We start from the raw sequence: 7,393 nt of genomic DNA, 5'->3' as shown, positions 1-7,393 counted from the left end.
AGTGTCTTTAGCACTTATCTTCTTTTGACAGACAGGGAAAGAAGAGAAAAAAATATACGGGTGTACAGTTAAAACTTCAGCTCCTGATTTTCAATTCAATTAACCCACCTGAGACTCAGGAAGAGTACCATGCGTAGTGATGTACAAGAGATCTAGGTAATAGTAAGTAACTCATAGGATCTCCGTGAATAAAGAATAAGATGGTGACCCCATTGAACAAACTGTAGATTTGGAGTCAGGCAGAAACGGGCCTATGTCTGAAACTTCTTTAAACTTCAATTGCCAATATCAAAAGACTGCCAGGAAATATCTACTCAGAAAATACCTAGTGCCATGTGTGGCATCAGTAAGCCTCAACAAAAAGTAGGAAAAGAGAAGCACTTTCCACAGTGATTGGCACAATCATAGACCCTGCCTACACTGTTTCCCAAGGTAATAAGGGTCAGACAGCCAAGACGTGATTGAGAAGAGACCAAATACACACAAGGAAGGGCCTAGAAGACCCCAGTGTGGAAGAAGCTAGAGGAGAGCTATTGTACGTGGCTTAGTCTAGCTCAGAACTGAAGCAGTTTCTGTCCTGCTTGGAAGCTTTCTGTGGGGGAAAACACCCCCTCTGGCTGCCTTGGGCAGGAAGGCAGACACTGTATCAGGAAGAACTGGTCAACTTGGCAAGAGAAGAGTACATCCTGATGCATGGATTTACAAATATGAGAAAGGACTAAACATCCAACAGTGATCAGCAATATTTGACCTCAGTTGGCAGTAGCTGTCCTATCCAGCCCATTCAGAAAGTCCAGAATTCTGCAAGGCACAGAGAAACACGACGATTTGGCATGATTCACCAACCAACTCTTCCACTGTCTCAGTCTGAGGCTTCTATTGAGCCCTTAGAATCAATAATAAAGAAAGAGGACACTGTTTATATCCTGAGTCCTTTGTGCAGACTATTCCTGCCTCAGTGGGTTGCAGGTTGTCTGCAAAGGAAGAAAACCACCACTTTTATTAACCCTCTTTGTAAGCTTTGGGTTTCCCATAACCTTGTCTGAAATCAGGCTTTACCCCCCTCAGTGGTGCACATCCATCTCAGAGGTCAGGGGGCAGAAGGTTTCATATTAAAGGAAAGTGCACCTGGTGAGAGGCGAGAGGTAAGGTGGTGGGCTATGGATGAGATCAGAGAGGGTATCTTTTTACCAAAAGGTGATTCTCACCAGGGCCTTAAAAGTTCCACGATGACAAGAAAATAGTGCGTATCTTTTCAGGCAGGCTTAGCGTGATAACCTGGAGACCAGCAAAGGGAGCTCAGAGCCAAGCAAAATATACCAAAATGTAAGGACCCCCAAAATAATTCAAGAACAAAGTGGTGTGAACTTGAGGCTCATGAAAATGTAACAAAGCCTAGGTTAAAAATAATTTATTGATCAGTTAGTGTAAACACATGGTATGAAATTCTGGAGAGTGAAAAGTAAGTCTTCCTCCTACCCACGTATCTTAACCAAGCAGATCCCCACCCTGGAAGTAAGCATTATTAACAAGTTTGTGCATATTCTTCAAGAGGTAATCTATACATCTATACACAAGAATATATATATATGTATATATATATATGAAATTTTTTTTTTAAAGATTTTATTTATTTATTTGACAGAGAGAGACACAGCGAGAGTGGGAACACAAGCACGGACAGTGGGAGAAGGAGAAGCAGGCTTCCCACCGAGCAGGGAGCCTGATGCGGTGCTCGATTCCAGGACCCTGAGACCACGACCTGAGCTGAAGGCAGACGTCCAACGATTGAGCCACTCAGGAGCCCCATATATATAAAATCTTATATATATTATATATCATATATAAGAATCTTATATATGCCCTGCCCTTTACACAGTACTATATTGTAATACTGTTCTGACTTGCCTTCTTTCTACTTAACAATGTGTCTTGGAAATTACTCAAGAGTTCCGTCTAGTCATCTACAATTAAATATACTTATACTATTGTCACTTAACTGCTATGAAAAGTATCATCTGCCCTCCAGCTCTAAGATTTTTGGAAATCAGTGTGGGTTTTGCTTTTTTTCCCTTTTAGAACCTTGGTGAAATATATTTTTTCTAGATTGAAATTTTGTATGATACTTACATTCTGTATCTCAACCATAATTTCCACAGATGTTTTCTTACTTCTACAGTTATAATGATTCACTGCTTACCACCATTCCTCTAGCCAGGGTTTTTCCACTGATCTCTTGACTGAAAAATTTGCTATCTTGTAGTTTCTTCAAAAAGTGGTCAACAGAGCTGCTTGTCCTACCTATTTGGAAATGTTTGTCTTTTGCTTCTGTACTTGATTGACATGTTGGCTGGGTATAAAATTCTTGGATTCCTCACATTTTCTTTCCATAATTTGAAAAAAATATCAGCCATTTTTCTGGAGAAGCTTAACATCAGCCTGATGTTTTTCCCATATAGGCAACTTCTCCTTTTGGTTAGAATGCTCACAGAATTCTTTCCTTATCTTTGATGTTTAGTTACTTTACTATGATTCTATGCCTATTGTATCAATTTTTCTGTGGACATGGCATTCCCTTCCATCGTAGAAATTCAAGTCTTCTTCATTTCTGGCAATATTGTTGAATAACATCTTTGAGTATTTATTTTTCTCTACTTGCCTGGCTCTATTCTATAGGGATATTATTTATGGATCTCATCTGACTCACATGCCTATCTATTATTTTCATGTTAGTCTTGTCACAGTCTCCTTCATTTTCAATTCATTTTGCCTGCTTCCTGGTCCTTTCCCCTGTGTCCCTCTTGCATTTCCACAGTGCTTATTCCTTCTTGTGTTTATTCCAGTGTGGGTTTCATTTCTCTTTGTCTCATTCATGGACTCTCCCAGCCACTGGGCCATACAGTATCAGTGGTTAAAAGTGAGAGCTCTGAAGTCAGAGTTTGATATCACTTACCAGAACATCAATCTGATTAAGTTACTTGACTTTTGGCATTTTGCCTTTAAATTGAGTACAATGAGAGCATTTATCTTATAGGGCTGTGGTAAGAATTGATGAATTAATACATAAAAAGCAATTTGAGCTATGATGGGTACATTTTAAGGTCTGTTTATGAATCAGCAAAAGGGGGTAATGATGATGATGATGTTGACAATGATAAGAGCTGTTTCTTTCCTGAGCTCTTGTCTCTGCTTCATGCTCTTAGATCAACTTGTAACATTTTTTGCATTCACGGTGATATGGTCATAATTTCATCTATGTGATGGCCACATTTTTCTGGTGCCTGTTTCCTATCATCTTTTCATCCTTTTCCTCATGTTTTTCTTGTAACTTGTTTGTGTTGATCCTGTACTGATTCTTTTTAAATTATTACATATCTTTCAATGAGGCTAGTTCTTCCTGGACCAGCCTTTTGTAGGAAATTCTCAAGGCAGGCTAACCTGGGTTTCAGACCAATAGAAATAGAGTGGCATATATGAGCAAATTATCTGTCCCTCATGGAAATCACCAGTTATAAGACTGTATACCAATTGGAGTCTCTTCCCCATCCTCTCCAAGAAACTGCCTCCTTCCAAGATGATTTCTGTGTGTTCCTCATACAGCCTCACATCTCTGCCACTTGCTGGTATCAGACAGGGGCCAGAGAAGCTCCTTTCATCTGCTGATGTACCTTAATGCCACTGACCCAAATAAGGGATGGGGATTTGAGCCCATTAGGGTTTGTGAGAGAATTCTGCTCTCCCAGGACTGCCTGAGATGTACAGATAGAAACTTCCTCCCTCAAGATGTTCCCGTACCACTCCATCTGGGAGCCCTCCCTCATATATTATGGTGAGGGTCATGGGATGCCTTTTAGTTTTATCCAAGAAGGAATTTGAGTTCCTTGATTTCCTTCTTTGCTTTGGTGGGGCTGTGGCTTCCATGGCTTGTCAGAGGAGAGGGCAGAGACCTAGCAATGCCTTTCTCTCCAACAGCATTTATGAAGTGTTCTGACCCCATCCAGCAGCCACACTGTGGGAGGAAGGCCTTGGAGGACTCAATGAGCAACTGACAGGCCTAAATTTGTCTTCTCTTTGGAGCAAAGCTCACATCACCATGGCTTTACATGACCACTCAGAGATCCGGGATACTGCTCTTGGTAAAATAAAGCATTTTTACCAAATCATACAATCTCCTTATTATGCTTCACAGCTGTGACAATGTCTGTCAGAGCTTTAATTGGAGAGGCAAGATAAGCCAGGCACTTTCTTTTGGTGATATGTTATTCAAAGGTTACATTCACTCACTGACTAGCAGGCACAGAGCCTTTCTCCCCTTAGAGTAACCAGAAACAGAAGCACCAAGTGGCAGGGGACAGATAAGAATATTTTTAAGGGTCTCCTTAATTAAAAAACAAAAACATCTGAGAGTTTGTCTGGTTTTCTCCTTTATTGGACTTGAGCAGGGTCAGACAAGGAGTCTGTCCTGAGTCACCTTCAGCGAGGCAGAAAGTCGCTTGTCACCTGGTGTGAGAACATGGCTGGTTGGAAATGCTTTGCAAATACAGGAAGCCACTTTGTCTACAGAGGTTCTTGTGCACAGTGAGACCAAGTCTTACCCAAAAGGCCTCGGAGGGACTAAACCACAGCCTGAAAAGACATTGCCCTTTTAAAGCATGTGGTGGAACTTTGGGGCTTTCACACCAACTGCTCAGAGTAAGAGGCACTTGAGAAGGTCATCCAGATAAAGAGAAACGCACTGCCCCCACTTCCATTTCACCTGAACCACTGGCACGATATTCATGAAAATCCAGTGGGACCTGAAGGGCAAGGAGACCTTGAGTGTGAATTCTCTGCCTAGCAATTTACAGGAATGTTTTTCACACATCATCATCAGTTCTGAGTCCCCCAAATCTCCCAGAGTGACAGCAATCGAAATTGATTTGGGGAATTTCATCCACAAATTAAATTGACTGGTTCCAGTATGGAAGCTCAGTGGCTTTATCGTATGGCCAGCAAGGTGACCGGAGGGTTTGAGGTATGGCATGTGAAAGATTAAAGGCACGTGATCATCTGGCATAACTGAAGAGTTGAAAAGCAGACACCCAGGGGTACTTTCGGCTCTGGGAGCCAGAGCCGGCAGGGCCATCTGCACCTGTTTGGGCCACACACTCAGTGTGATTTTAGGAGGGCTTGTGTCTTCCAAATTTACTGCTGCCTAATTTTTCCCAGACTCACTTGCTTTTTTTGTTGTTGTTTTTTGGTGCATATGGACTAACGTATTGACTGCCCTGGGAAGCCATCCCTGTCTAAAACTTTGCTGAATGCTCCATTCATAGTTTTCACTTAGAGGGAACTCACCCAGCGTCTAGCCCATAGGTATTCTCTGGTTGTATGTCACATCCATGTGCAGTGGCACTCCCTGACCATGATGACAAACACTGTTTCTCCGGGTGAAACATGGGGATCAGAGAAAAGTGTTTCAGCAAAGAGTTGCTGGCAAAGAAGAAGGCAGGGTTCCAACATCTGGGGTGGTCTGGCTTGGCCCACAGCCCAGCCTCCAAGCTTACTCTTTCTAGTCCACCTTGTTTCATAATTGACTGTTCATGCAGACCTGGGAATACTGGATATGGAGGTAAAAAAAGAAAAAAAGTCTTTAAAACTGGGATTCCTTATACAGATTTCTGTGTCTCCTACTAAGAAGGTCAAAATCATTGGTCTGGGCTGGGGTCCAGGAGTTGGCATGTCTGATGGTGCCTCAGGTCATTCTAATGTAGGTGGTCCATGGACCATGCTTTGATAAACACTGCTATATGAGATCATTCATAGATTAAGGAAAATCAAACGTAGTTTGTTAATGTGGAAAAAAAAATTAATGGGCTTGTCCTCCCCTTCCACTATCTGCTCCTAGCCACTGACTGGTGATATGACAGCAGGATCAGGTTAGTATTCCCAGATATGGAAATTGTGGATGTACTCTGGATTATCTCTGGACTGTTAGGTGAGCTAATAGGCTTCCATTTTGTTTTCAAACACAGACAACACATACACACACATAAAACTGCATTTATTTGGCTCAGATAAAGATAAAATTATTCCTGTCATGATGCTCCACTAATAAAAATTCAAGATGGTTGTTGAAGATTTCCACCCACCTTGTTTTATCCATTTTAAAATTCATATTGTGGCATTTTCTTCTTGAGGGTCAGAACCATGTCTCTCATTTCTGTGGGTCCTCTACAGTTCCAAGAATGCTCAATTAACACAATTAATTCAAGAGAAGCAATAGAGCATGATTGCTTGAGTGTGACTTTGAAACCAGTTGCCTGCATTTGAATCTGCCACTTACTAGCTATGTAGCTTTGGACAGCTTTTCTTTGAGTCCGTTTCATTGGCAAAATGGGGACAATAATATAATACATCCTTCACAGGACTGTTGTGAGGAATTAATTAGTTAACATAAAGTACACAGAACAGTGCCTGATACACAGTAAATGCTAAATGTGCTTGCCATCATCTTTGTGATGATTACTATTATGGTGATGATGACCGAGACCATAGGACAGGACCAAAGTGTGGTCCCTAACATTCTTTCAGTATCTGGATGTGCACATTGCCCTATCCTAAAATGGAAGCAATGTTCAAACTATTCTGAAGTACATTTCATCTTCTCTACAGTTGATATTACTTGAAGGAACGTATTTACCAGGCAGCAGCCCATTTAAAAATCATCCAAGGAGGAAAAGCAAAATTCCTTCACACATGCTTATTATGTTAGAGGGTCCCACATCCTTCAAGTTAGGATTTATCAGTACAGCTGAAGGGTTTTTTTTCTTCTGATTAATATGCAGTGAAATAAGGCAATTTCTTTCCAAAAGTAGTTATGTTTTTCTTCTCCATCCTTCTCCCTACCTAGAGTAGGAATATGTTTCCAGTTTGGCTTCGATGCTAAGTGAAGAGGAAAGAGGCTGTTCTCGTCCTTTCCTATCTTCAAACTGGGTTCCCTGTGCAGGAGCGATTTGCATCACATTATACTAAGTCACGAAAGGCTAAACATCAATCACCAAAAACACTTCAAGTTTTACAGCTTGTGTGAACATTCAGGAAGTAACATTTTCCACTACTCGTTCAACTTTCCTGCATGTTTGAAAATTTCAGAATAAACAGTTGGGTAAAGGAAAACAAGAAAAATAAAAATATAAGGAAAGAATAGGGACCATTATTCCCTTATCTAACCTTTAAGCAACCCAAGGTTCTCCACAATGTAGAAAGTATAAAATTCTTGCCCAATGACAGGACAAAACAGGAAAAAGTCAAAATATTCACAAGGCAGTTATATTGGTAAGGTTATAGATCTGTAAGGCTGCCTGTCAATAGGTTATTAGTGTTCCTGGCATAGAAGGCACCAAAAATGATG

The sequence above is a fragment of the Mirounga leonina genome, unplaced genomic scaffold, assembly GCF_011800145.1.
Source record: "Mirounga leonina isolate KUSES-001 unplaced genomic scaffold, KU_Mleo_1.0 Mir_168, whole genome shotgun sequence".
Classification (NCBI taxonomy): Eukaryota; Metazoa; Chordata; class Mammalia; order Carnivora; family Phocidae; genus Mirounga; species Mirounga leonina.
The sequence above is the reverse complement of the archived record's forward strand: the minus strand, read 5'-3'. Positions refer to the sequence as shown.